The sequence below is a fragment of the Brienomyrus brachyistius genome, chromosome 10, assembly GCF_023856365.1.
Source record: "Brienomyrus brachyistius isolate T26 chromosome 10, BBRACH_0.4, whole genome shotgun sequence".
NCBI classification, from domain to species: domain Eukaryota; kingdom Metazoa; phylum Chordata; class Actinopteri; order Osteoglossiformes; family Mormyridae; genus Brienomyrus; species Brienomyrus brachyistius.
Genome location: NC_064542.1, coordinates 21,102,848 through 21,116,598, shown reverse-complemented (window position 1 = coordinate 21,116,598; position 13,751 = coordinate 21,102,848). Strand labels below are relative to the sequence as shown.

The 13,751-nt window shown below is 44.5% G+C and overlaps 1 long non-coding RNA gene across 1 annotated transcript; it reads left to right on the top strand.

Moving 5' to 3' along the window:
• Positions 1-4,511: 4,511 nt before the first annotated feature.
• Positions 4,512-12,741, top strand: LOC125750441 (uncharacterized). The gene is made up of 2 exons (XR_007400347.1): positions 4,512-4,692; positions 12,634-12,741. It is a non-coding gene; the product is annotated as an uncharacterized LOC125750441 (long non-coding RNA).
• Positions 12,742-13,751: the final 1,010 nt, after the last annotated feature.

The window sequence follows — 13,751 nt, the reverse complement described above, 5'->3', positions numbered from 1 at the left end:
TTTAAGCTGTGTTCAGTTTAAAAATCTGACACTGCCCCACCATCCACATCATGGGTGCCCGATTGATGGACAAACAAGGAGAGAAAATGTTGATTCGTGATTGAGAATATGCTGATTCATTTAGTTCTTTAAGGGAATTTCAAGATGCGAAGTACAGAATTAAATTACACATAATTAGACAATAAGACACACACACACACACACACACACACACATATACGTGCAGGAGATCCATAAAGGGAAGGGACAGTTAAGAAGATTCCAAGGGCCCCTGAGTGGCAGGGGCCCTAAAAAAATTGGAACATAATATGATTGGTCTGGGTTGGGGGGCCTAATATGATATGCGTTCATGGGGTCCAAAATCTCAAATGGCACATCTGTTTATGTGTATGTACACACACACACACACACACACACACACACACACACACACACACACACACTTACTCATCCTGAAAAGTAATATATTTATTAATATTTTCTTTGGGTGTCCAACCAGAAAAAAAAGGCTCATCCAATACTGGCTTCCGAAGGTCAGGGACTTAAACAGGATACGTCCTGCAATGCCAGCCGCTAACAGGGAACCCACATACACTATGGGTGTGTTTTTGAGACAGAATATATATTTTTGAACTGTGAAAGAAGATCCATGCTTAGTGTTCAGGGCAAACTGCAAGCGAGGAAAGGATGACGATCCGCAGTGCCGCGCCAAGACAACAGGGGATCATTAATAACAAAACACAAACCCGAAAATAAAGGAACCTCAAGGGGTCAAAAGGCAATAGCGACGAAACACAGAGAACAGAACTAAAGGGGGGGAAAACTACACTAAACACAGGAATCCAATACACACAGAGGCACAAAGCACAGGATAAACAGCATGTGGTGCAGTGACCAACTAAAGGAACTAAGCGCAGGCAGGTACTAAAATACACAGATAACAGGGACTAACAAAAGGCAACAAAACAATCAGCCAATCAGAAGAGACACTGGAAACTGGACACAGGTGGAATTAATTAAGAATTAACAAACAGATCTAAGGAGCTATGAACCAGGGACTAGGGAAAACACTACACTGGGAAAGTGAAGGTGAAGCAAAAGAACAATACAAAACCAAATAGAATGCGAGGAGGGCAACCAAAGACGGGGAAACTCAAAGAGGGAATTAAGCAAAATGCTGAGAACAAAAAAAAAACAATAAATACAAAATAACCAATGAGGCTGGTCTGGGATCAGCTTCAAACCCAAGGGGACGAAGGCTGCAGACTACAGGTTATATACGCAACCTGCTCAGCTATGTGGTGGTCTGGGGAATGACAAGAAACACACTAGGGACCAAAGGCTAAAGACAGAAGGGGAAACCAGCCATGTCTGCTGGCCAAAAACATGGGAAGGGCGGGGTCAGATGGGTGCTCATTGTGACAATCCATGCAACCCCCTCCCCCCATCCCCCGTCCATGGAGGTATGAGGTAACCATCTCAGGAGTATTTTATGTATATACTTGTTTCACATATAACTCCCATTAGTATTGTTTTCTCTAATTATGGTTTAATTTAGGAAACATTCTATCGGTTACGTGAACCATTTCCGCATTTTATGTATTGAGTTCTAGGCTAAAATTGGGTTAATTTCTCCTGGATCGGCTCCACATACCCAGTCTTGTAGGGATAAGGGTGTTTAATTTGCACACTGTCAATGAAAAAGTCATTAGGTACATATTCAGTCCTTCCGCACTAAAATAAGTTCTCTCTCAATTGGCCTTTGGAGTTTGCAAGGAGAGTTAATCGACGAGATTTGAGAGCTTCCTTCATTTCAGGTTAGACTGGCATGTTTTCAGAAGTCAAATCTGGGACTGAAACGTGTTGAAAGGCATAGATTAGAAGAGGGAAGCCAACAAAAAGACCTCTGAATACACTTTGGAGTTTAGTCAAGTAGATCATTACGAAGTGGAAGGAGGATGGTATGACCTAGAATAACTCAAGTGCTCACAAACACGGGGACAGGAAGAGGGAAGCTATTTTTCTGAAAGGAGTCTATCTCAAAATCCACTTAGACCTCGTCAAAAGGCACATCGAAGGCGGAAGAGGCGTGGCAGAAGATAAAATGAGCGCCAAACTATTTGCTTGTAAGCAATGGATTATATGAGGTGAAAATGGCTGCCCTGAGTGTTGGGATGAGCCTATTGGATGACGTGATGTTGGTGTCACACTTAAGAGGCGGGGTTAGAGCTCACAGCCTTGAGTACGGGCAAAGTCAAAGGAAGAAGCCATGCCAGCATGCAAAATGCAAAAAAAACTCACATGGATGAGCTGTCTGACCAGCTGCTCCATGACCAGAAGCAAGCAGCGAAAGCCAGGCCACAGGAAGCAAAATCCACGGTCTGGAGAAGGCCAGTCAAAGCCCAGGCTGATCAAACACATTCAGCTGCATTAAGGGTGATGTCCTCCACCGAACCCCACTGGCCTCAACCAAGCATGAAGAATCAATGAGGACTGCAAGGTCGGAACGTGGTGTTCACTTATAACGGCTCTCAGCTTTAATTACAGCCAAAGGTGTTTCTCGCAAGTATCGACGGTGGGGGGTGGGGGGAGTGAACACAAGACATTCGGCGCCCTTTGAGATATTTTTTTTTGTTTTTTACGTCTGTTGTGTGGGATGTGTGTATCACAGGAGGAATAAAACACATAAACAGTCTATCAGGCTTTAACACGCAAACAACAAATGTGAAAGCAGAGAGTGGCGGTGTTTCCTACAGGCACTGCGTTGGGCTGATCACCGTGTCTGATACGCCATGTAAGGGCATGTAGGAGGCAGGGAGCGCGCTCCGCTGGTGCGTATTCCGCTCACCCGTCACACTGGCAGTCACAACCCAACCCACGACCGCCCCGCATGGAGGGGAGATGGTTTCATCCACAGGACAGGGGAGTCCGAGCGCTTAGCTTGATCACACATGGTCCCAGTCACCTCCTACATGGTATAAATTACTAAACTGACACGGCGTAACCTCCTGACTGCCTCTATCCTGTAGCATCTTGGAAATCCAGCCCCGGTCCATGGCGAAGGGCTGTGAAGAATTGTTCCGATATCCCGCCCCAGTATTCCGTGCTGTAGGGACCCCGAAATGGAAACAGACCAGTCCAGGGGAGTCCCTGAATTTATCTGCAGATTATAGTTCCTGCTGTTTCAGTCCAGGAGAGGCTCAGTCATGATACGATAAACAGGCTAAAAATAAAAGTCCCTAAAGAATGAGCCATAAATCCTGCACCCTGATTCGCTCATCTGTGAAGTTAAATGCCATATTGCTGAAGCGGCCCTTCAGTCACACTACAGCAGGACGGCAAGAAGGAAGGAAGCGGCTCCAAAGAGCCATTAGCTCTGGTGTTTCATACATCACACGCTGAAAAACCCAGACCTCCTCTGAATGTACTCTGAGCTCAGGACGTGCAGCATCACCTCATGCCTCCATGGATGTGGGTTTGATTCCCACCTCCGGCAACCGTGTGAAATCTTTGTCTTGTTTGTGTGGGAGAGCACCTGCAGATTAGACACATGTGGTTAGGGGCATATAGTGTGTGTGTGGTCCAGATATAACTTTGTGGGGACCAAATGTCCCCAGAATGTGCTTAATACCTGTTTTTTTATCCAATATGGACCAGTTTCCTGGTCCTCAATGCCCTCTCTCTCTCTCTCTCTCTCTCTCTCTCTCTCTCTCTCTGTATGACAATTGGCTCTTCTCAAGGAAAAGAATTTTCCTGGTCCATACTGCATTCTATCTCCAATTAGTTTTTTTACGTAACCACAAGCACACCAACAGCAGTGTGTCAAATTCAATATTTTAATAACAACATAAACTGCCCAATTTTTCTACTGATTTGATCCAATATAGCAAAAGTGTGTTAATGGAAATATTTAAATCTCTTCTGCATGAACGTCTTATTGCGTCTTGCTGAGAACTTCCCGATATTGAAATAAGCTGATGTAGATGTGTGACCATCCGTCCGTCATCCAGCTGCTCAAGCCGATACTGAAATATGGTAACGTTATAGCATGGGTAATTTTACCGGGTGTGCATAGGGTGAAATTGCACCCCCTACTGATCAGATGAAAATGATATTTGAACATATTAAGTTTCAGAAACTTTAATTGTATTGTAAAGTGATATTTGGAAATGTGACTTTCATTAATAATCATTTTGCAAAAATAGTTTATTATAAATGTGTTTGTTTATTTACAAATGTATTTATCTGGATGAATGACTGGTTGGGTTCCCCCGCCCACACGTCGTAGTGCAGGAACGTGGTGTGGGAGGAGGTAAGAAATGCAGGTAGGTTGTCATGGTAGGCTGCTATGTAAATACACTTATGGAGAACATAACATGCCACATGGAATATGGCAAACTGAACATTTTTTAGATTTAACCAAATTCCATAATAAAGAATAATGGTGGAGAGTGAAGGGGGAGAATTGTTCGAGATTTTGCTCGGTTTCATGGTCTTTAGTTGCCAATGTAACAAATTTGTTTTGGTATGTATAATTACTCAAAATTCCTTATTTATTAAAATCCTGGTAAAATGAATAGGAGAGGGAGTAAGGAGAATTCCCAGAAGGCCCTGCTTCATGGTGCCTCCCACTGGTTAAAAGGGGGCGTGACGAGTTTCCTCTTCCTCTTTCCCTGTCTCTTCGAGGAAGAGGTAACATGGCTCTCTCATTAATCTAATTAAATATAAAATAATCCTTTTATTATTATATAAAATTCCTGTAACAAAAGTTTAAACATATCATTATTAATATATATCAAGCAATATTTTAATATGAACTTCATTTGGTTTGTGTTTTTCTTTTTATTGTCGGGGTGCACATGGGCAGAATGTTGAGCTGCTACATGCTGCTGGGGAATTAATGCTTTGCTCTTCATTACCAGGTATGTTTTGTTTGTTTTATTTTTTTTATATATTGATGTATATTTTTTTTCATCTTCCTCTTTCCCTGTCTCTTCGAGGAAGAGAATGTTGAGCTGCTACATGCTGCTGGGGAATTAATGCTTTGCTCTTCATTACCAGAGAGGAAAAGACACGTGCCAATAAAGGGACGTCGGATCCCGAGTCCAGAGGAAGCCACGCGGTGTCGTCTCTCCCTCTCCCGCACCCACACACCACACACAACAAAAAAAAATACACAACGCAGAGTGAGAGCATCAGCTCTCGGACTTTAACCGGGACTATGTTTTAACTGGACTCGCTTGGCGCGATCGGGCCGTAAACAAAGACCCAAACGAGACCGGTTACATTTGGTGCCGTGACCCGGATGGTGTGTGTGTGTGCTGAAACCGCGCAGAGGATCACCGCGAGGACGCTGCTTTTCCCCGTCGCGCTCTCCGGACTAACAGCTGTTAATGACCGAAAAAAAGTGTCGTTCAACTCAGTGTTGAAATTTGTCCTTTTTTTTTTTGGGTGACTTCATGTTATTTAATGAATCTTTTTTTTTTCTTTCCCTCTCTGATTGTTTACATTTCCTGTATATTACCAGAATGTTTAGACTGCTGACCACATTGTGAGCTGTAGTACAATTGTATGGAGTAGCACGTGTTGTGCAGTTTTATTATTGTAGTCATGCTAGTTAAGTGTGAGTGTTTAGTCTAACAGTGTATTACCTTGAGTAGTTGTTTAATCAGTTAAAGCTGGTAATAATCACAGAGGATTTTTTTTTTCCCCTTTCAACTTTCTTTTAAGTGAGTACTGACTTTCATATCACTGCTTGTGATTTATTCTTCTAGCCATGTCAAAGGTAGGTATGTTTAGTATGCTGGGTTTGTCAGACACTAATAGGGAAGTTTCACCTTGCAGTCTTGGTAGGGGACGGGGTTGGTTTTTAAACCATGCAGGTAGAAGTGAGACTACACCCATAGCTAGACAGCCTGAGCCAGTTCCTGTGGCTAATTCTACCCCTGCTTCAGACTCTTCCTATAATCCAATTCAAGTGATTACTGTTGATGCTATGGGCAGTATCATAGCCGATTTAGCCAAGCAAATTGGGGAGAGTGTTACTGCTAACTTGTCCACCCTGAATCACCACAGCAGTGGCCTGTCAAAGTCCCTGGGTGTTTCACAAACTCCTGGACGCCATGATGCTTCAGAGCTAAGGGTAGTGGTTCAGCCAAGCTCAGATCTGCCTCCCTTCTACAGAGGTGATGGTTCAGATAAGTTTACCATCCATGAATGGAAGGAGATGATGGAGCGGTATGCTGCCAAAATGTCGTATGACACTCATGGTGAAATGTATGATTTTGTAATGAGCAGATTAACCTGTAAAGCTAGGGATGTGGTTAAAGTGTCTTTACGGAGCAGTGCCGATTTAGAGCCAGAAGAGCTTGCTGCAACTGTCTTTGACATCCTTGTACGAAATTTCAGTGATATTGCTTATTCTAATATGCCTATGAGAGACTTTTACAGTACAGTTCCAAAGCCAGGTGAGTCGGCCTTAGATTATTGGATAAGGCTTAACAAAATGATTGATGCAGTTGGGGAATGTTTGCGCAGACGAGGGAAACATATTGAGGATCCAAACGCTGAAGTTGTGCTCATGTTTATTTCTCACTGTCCTGATCCCGAGCTTGCGATGTCTTTCAAGTTCAAGCCAGCTGAAAAGTGGACTGCTGCTGAGGTGCAGGAGCGATTGGACAGCCACGTGAGTTATCTGAAGGGTGCTAATGCTAAAGCGCACCGTTCTCAGAGCATGTCTGTTTATGGTCAGTGTGTGGTTGTACCTGTTCCGCCGAGTCATGAATGTGAGTTGGGGCCGACGCCTTCTAGCACGGGTGGCACATATTTTAATAGTCCCAACACCCATGTGAACAGTTCGGTGCAGCCGGTGTCCTCTTCTGCCAGGCCGCTAGCTGCAATGGCCCCAGTGGTTCCTCATTCAGCTGTCCAGTCCCCTAATGCTTATTCCTCTGACTCTGGTCTGAGCCAGCTGGTTGCTGTCCTTGACAAAGCCTTGACTATATGTTCTGCAGAGTCTCAGTCGTTGCCTGCTATGGGTTTTCACCGTTCTCGATGTCAGAAGGATGTGACAAGTACAACATGTAGAGTCTGTAGTGCTAGAGATCATTCCACCTATGCACACTGTAAGCGTGATAAGTTGTGTCGCCATTGCTTGAAGCCTGGTCACTTCAGGAGTCAGTGCCCGTCGTTACTTCCTTCACAGTCTCGTTCGGTGGGTCTTTCTTCGTCTACGCCGGCTTTAAACTAACTAGCTCATGTGAAATGAGGGATAGCATGAGCTATGTTGGGACTTCCCTCGACCGCTCTGATGATGGTGGTTCTTGTGGTCTCACTAACAGCCAGTCCGCCACCCCAGTCGAACCCCAGGCTCTTGAAGGAGCAAATGAGTTGTTTTACACTCCAGTTTCAGTCAGTGGTTTGTGTACTTTAAGAGGTATGCTTGATTCAGGGAGTATGTCTTGCACTCTCAGTGAAACGGCTGAAGCACTTCTTAAGGCAGCTAATGTTCCTTTGGCTGCTCAGCCTGTCCCAGAGTCAGTAGTCCTCGTCGGATGTGGTGGACTGACCACAAAGCCAAAATGCATTTACGAACTGAACATTGATGTCTATGGTCTAAAATTTTCAGTACCTACACTGGTTGTGCCTGGTCAACTAGATGATTTCATCGTAGGTAGTAATGTCTTGCGGTCAGTCATTAGTTCCATGAAATCTTCTGAGAAGTATTGGGATCTTATTTCTTCTCGTTCAGCTAATTCTGACTGTGAACAGTTTCTCCAGCTTATTAGTTGTGTCTCCCGCTGGTCTAGTTCCACTGTGCCCAATAAAATTGGAACAGTAAAACTCAGACAGGCAATCACACTGCTTCCACGCAGCGAGTATGTAGTGTGGGGAAAGTTGCCCAGTGAGGCTCCAATGTCACCAGGGAGTACTGTTGTTGTGGAACCAACATCCTCCCGTGCTACACCTAAGAACATTATGGTGGGCCGGGTTGTTACACCTATGTGGGGTGACAGATGGGTGCCCATGAAGATCCTGAATGCTTCTCAGCACCCTGTAACCATGCGTCGCAATGCGAAATTGGCGGATGTATTCCCTTGTCTTGCCCTAGAAGATCTGACCTTCATGCAAGGGCTAGCTAATTCTTCTCGAGTGACTGATGCTTCGTCTCCACAAGCAGTTCCTGATCCTGTACGTAGTCTTGCGGGGTGTGGATTAGGTGACATTAACATCGAAGGGTGTGAGGTGTCCGGCGAGTGGAAAAATAAGTTGGCAGAGCTTCTTCTTTCGTACCAGGATGTCTTTTCTCGTGGGAATCTAGATTGTGGTGAAGTGAGAGATTTCGTACACCGTATTAGACTCTCTGATGAGAAGCCATTTAGATTGCCTTACCGCAGGGTTCCACCAGCTCACTACCATAAGTTAAGAGAGGTTCTGACTGAAATGGAAATGAAGAATATCATCAGTAAGTCAGTGAGTGAGTATGCTTCACCTTTGGTGATGGTGTGGAAAAAAGATGGAGGCTTGCGTATTTGTACAGACTTTCGGATGCTGAATGCAAGAACATTCAAGGATGCGCATCCTTTACCGAACCCGGCAGACTGTCTTGCGGCTCTTGGTGGTAATGTTTTCTTTAGTACAATGGATTTGACTTCAGGGTTTTACAACATTCCTCTGCATGAAAAAGACAAACATTATACAGCCTTTACGACTCCTCTTGGGTTGTACGAATATAACCGGTTGCCTCAGGGCCTTTGCAACAGTCCTGCTTCATTCATGCGTATGATGCTCAGTATTTTCGGGGATCTTAATTTCTCCAATCTCCTTTGTTACTTAGATGACCTACTTGTTTTTGCACCATCGGAGGGTGAAGCTCTGGAGCGTCTGGAGATGGTGTTCTCGCGTCTTAGAGCTAACAATTTGAAGTTATCCCAGAAGAAGTGTCATTTCCTCCGAAGGTCTGTCCGGTTCTTAGGGCATGTGGTGGGTGAAAGTGGAGTTTCGGTCGATCAGGAGAAAGTTAATGTCATAACAAAATTCAAGAAGGAGGACTTGATGGAAGCAGACGGCTGCACTCCATCTCAGAAGAAGGTTCGATCCTTTCTCGGCATGGTCATGTTTTACCAGCACTTTATTCCAGATTGTTCATCTCTGGCTAAACCGCTGTTTGGTTTGACTGCAGGTCAGAAACGTGTGCAAAAGGGCCGATCAATGCGAAAGAAACCAGGAACATTCCGTGTGCTAACACCAAGTGATTGGTCTTCAGCTTGCGATAAGTCTTTTGCTGATCTTAAATCTGCTCTGTTGGGCAGCACTGTCCTAGCACATCCTGACTTCAGTCGTCCGTTTGTTCTGTCCACTGATGCTTCGCTTGATGGTCTCGGAGCTGTACTTTCGCAGGTCCCGGAGGGGGAGGAGAAAGCTAGGCCGGTAGCCTTTGCCAGTAAATCCCTTACACGTAGTCAGGTTAATTATCCTGCATACAAGTTGGAGTTTCTTGCCTTAAAGTGGGCAGTGTGCGACAAGTTTAGTCATTGGCTCAAGGGTCATGAGTTTACGGTATGGACAGACAACAATCCACTGTCTTATATTTTAACCAAGCCGAAGCTGGACGCTTGCGAGCAGCGATGGGTGTCAAAACTAGCTGCTTATTCTTTCGACATCAAGTATATTCCTGGCAGACAGAATGTGGTGGCTGATGCATTGAGCAGGGAGCCCTTTGTGAAACCACTTTACCGTCGGCTAATGTCGGAATCATACTCCGTGTTGCTTGACCAGACGCAGGGTGTGAGGCATGAGCTTCTTCAGGATGCTTTTCGGCTTTCTTGCATGCCTCACTCGCTTGTGCATTCAGACGCTGCATCTGCCCCGTTGTCATCTGAGGTGGTCTCTTCTTTATTGTCCGCACATGATGGTTGGGAGTCAGCCTCAGCCCAGCGTGCATTGACTTTGGCTGGAAGCCTGAGTTATGTGGTCCCTCCTGCTAACGAGGTGTTTCAAACCCTTTCCCTGTCTGACTTACAGTCCCATCAGAGCCAAGATCAGGTAATCGCCAGTGTGGTACCTTACATGGTGAGGAAGCGTAGGCCTTCGAGGCGGGAACGAGCCCATGTGACTGTTCAGACATTAAAACTTCTAAAGCAGTGGGATAAGTTGACAATATTGAATGGTGTCTTGTATCGTGTCACGAAAGATCCTATGACCAAACATAAGCGATTCCAATTTGTGGTTCCTAAGTCCTTGAGATCACTTGCACTAACTGGTATTCACGATAGTGCTGGTCATCAGGGCTTTCCCCGTACTCTGTCTCTTGCTCGGCAGCGCTTCTTCTGGTGTGACATGGAGAAAGATGTTCGTGCCCACGTGAAAACATGTAGGCGATGTGTTGTCAGTAAGACTCCTGAACCTTCAGCGAGAGCTCCCTTGGAGAATATTAAGACCTCAGCTCCACTTGAGCTGGTCTGTATTGACTTTTGGTCAGCAGAACATAATGATAAGTCTGTAGATGTGTTGGTGATTACTGACCATTTTACTAAGCTGGCACATGCTTTTCCTTGTCGGGACCAAACAGCAAAGACCGTGGCAAAGAAACTTTGGGATGGGTTCTTTTGTGTTTATGGCTTTCCTGAAAGACTGCACTCTGATCAGGGCACGAGTTTTGGCAGTGAGTTACTTGCTGAGCTTCTAGAGTTGACCAATATTGAGAAGTCACGGACCACACCGTACCATCCGATGGGTAATGGTGGAACTGAGAGGTTCAATCGTACACTGGGTAACATGCTGCGATCGCTGCCTCCAGCAGCAAAGCACAAGTGGCCACAGTTGGTACAAAGTATGACTTTTGTTTATAATTGCACTGTCCATGAGACCACTGGCTTTGCCCCATTTTTCCTCATGTTTGGTCGGGTTCCCAGACTGCCAGTCGATTTAGTTTTCAGAAATGTCCTTCGCGATCCCTCGGTGTGTGATTATGATAAGTATGTGAAGTCCTTAGTGGATAACCTTCGTTCAGCAATGCTTCTTGCTCAAAAGAATTCCACTGCTGAGCAGCGACACCAGGCTCAACAATACAACAAGAGAGCCAAAGGCTATGCCTTGTGCATTGGTGATGCTGTACTGGTAGCTAACAAAGGTGTAAGGGGGAAACACAAATTAGCTGATAAGTGGGAACCTGTATTGTATACAGTGGTAGAGTCAAATCCCTCCACTCACGTCTATCGGGTCAAGGATGGCAATGGCAATGTGAGAGTTGTCCATCGCAATTTACTTCTCCACGCTGGGTTTCTGCCACTGGGGGAATGCCTTTCTGATGGGCCTGTCTCCCAGAGGACTGAAGGTAATAATGTGCTCTCTTCAGTTGTGAGTAATGACAATTTGTCAGTAGTTGATTCTGATGTACCCTCATCTGTGCTTTCTCCAGCTGGCTCCTTACAGGATCTCTCTGCTGGTGTTGATCACGTTGGATCTGACGGTTGTGATACCTCTCCAGTCAGTAGTCAGACGGCGGCTGCACAGCCAGATACCCCTTGTACAGAGACTGCAGTTGATACCTCTAGTCCGACATGTCATAATTTGGTAGACTCTAGGGGTTCTCCTAGTGAAGGTGCTGTAGTTGTATCTCCTTTACCCCACATCCTTTCCCACCCTGGGTTTAGCCAGCCTCAAGTTAATGTAGGTGAGGGCTCTCGTGTTTCACGGTTTGGGAGGATGATTAAACCTGTTCGACGGTTGCTTGAGTCTATGTCACATGTTGTTCCCTCCTTCGAGAGTAGATAGATTGGAGGCACATTAGTGCTTGTTTTTTCTTTGTTTCTTTTTGTTATTTGGCACATTGAATGGTGTTTTTCCTCTCTTCTTTTTTTTTCTATTAAGTCCTGTATGTACCATGATGTTGCTGTCATGGGTGTTAACAGTCATTGGACTGAGCTGTGTAGTGTATATGGCACTATGGTTTCCCGAGGATGTTCTTTGAGGTTTTGCAAGGCGCCATGCATGCTTCAAGTGCTCCTTGACCCTACTTTGGGGTAGTTGATTCACTGGGTTATACTGTGTTTGTATAATGCTCTTTCCTGGTCTGTTTTTTTTTTCTCTCTCCCGCCCTATGTAAGAATTTTGTGTAATTCTAGGGGGGTGAATGTAACAAATTTGTTTTGGTATGTATAATTACTCAAAATTCCTTATTTATTAAAATCCTGGTAAAATGAATAGGAGAGGGAGTAAGGAGAATTCCCAGAAGGCCCTGCTTCATGGTGCCTCCCACTGGTTAAAAGGGGGCGTGACGAGTTTCCTCTTCCTCTTTCCCTGTCTCTTCGAGGAAGAGGTAACATGGCTCTCTCATTAATCTAATTAAATATAAAATAATCCTTTTATTATTATATAAAATTCCTGTAACAAAAGTTTAAACATATCATTATTAATATATATCAAGCAATATTTTAATATGAACTTCATTTGGTTTGTGTTTTTCTTTTTATTGTCGGGGTGCACATGGGCAGAATGTTGAGCTGCTACATGCTGCTGGGGAATTAATGCTTTGCTCTTCATTACCAGGTATGTTTTGTTTGTTTTATTTTTTTTATATATTGATGTATATTTTTTTTCATCTTCCTCTTTCCCTGTCTCTTCGAGGAAGAGAATGTTGAGCTGCTACATGCTGCTGGGGAATTAATGCTTTGCTCTTCATTACCAGAGAGGAAAAGACACGTGCCAATAAAGGGACGTCGGATCCCGAGTCCAGAGGAAGCCACGCGGTGTCGTCTCTCCCTCTCCCGCACCCACACACCACACACAACAAAAAAAATACACAACGCAGAGTGAGAGCATCAGCTCTCGGACTTTAACCGGGACTATGTTTTAACTGGACTCGCTTGGCGCGATCGGGCCGTAAACAAAGACCCAAACGAGACCGGTTACACCAAGAAGATGTTTTATATAAAAATACGATGCCTCTAGCAGGATTTCACCCCTTTTAGCCTGCAGTCGAGCCACCTGCGTGATAAGAACAATCTTACCTATGTCTGTATGATCTCTTTACATTAACACCGAGTCGTTTGATGAAGATTCAATTACAATGACCTTTACTTATTTGTCTTTACATTGTGGCTATTCATGGAAGATATTAACGGCCATGATATGGTTTAATATCATATATTTATCATATATCACCTTTTACCCACAGGCAGTCAAATGCGTCCATCCCCCACCCCCCGAATGACTATCTTCTATGTAATACTATACAGTAGGGCAGGTCATTAATTAAGCACACGCTACCTTGGACTGACATATTGTACACGCTGACGTCTCTTTTTGTGTGTTGCTCTTATTTCTCTTATTTATTACTTTAACTTATGCTGCTAAACAGAAAACCGCAAACCTGTGTTTTTTTCACTGTTTCTGTAATAGTCACAATACAGATCTATCTTATATTATCTATCTTATTTTATAAATATTGTTACTCACTGTGGATACATTATGCTGTGTGCACACTTCATGTATCGTAGCTGACAGAGTCAGCGCTGAATAATCGTAGGAGACGAGGTGTAGCTAGAAAAAAAAATGTTGCGTGATCTCTGCCCTAGAGACAAACAACGGGCGTTAATGCTTCGGAATACGTCGCGGGGATGGGAAAAAAAACATCGAAACACGTCAGAACTGTGGCCAGCCTTGTTCTGAACCTGTGACAGGGAGGCAAAAGATTACGCTGGCAGCGTTCGGTATATCGGCAGGTGGCGTAACGGTCAAAGTGTGTACAG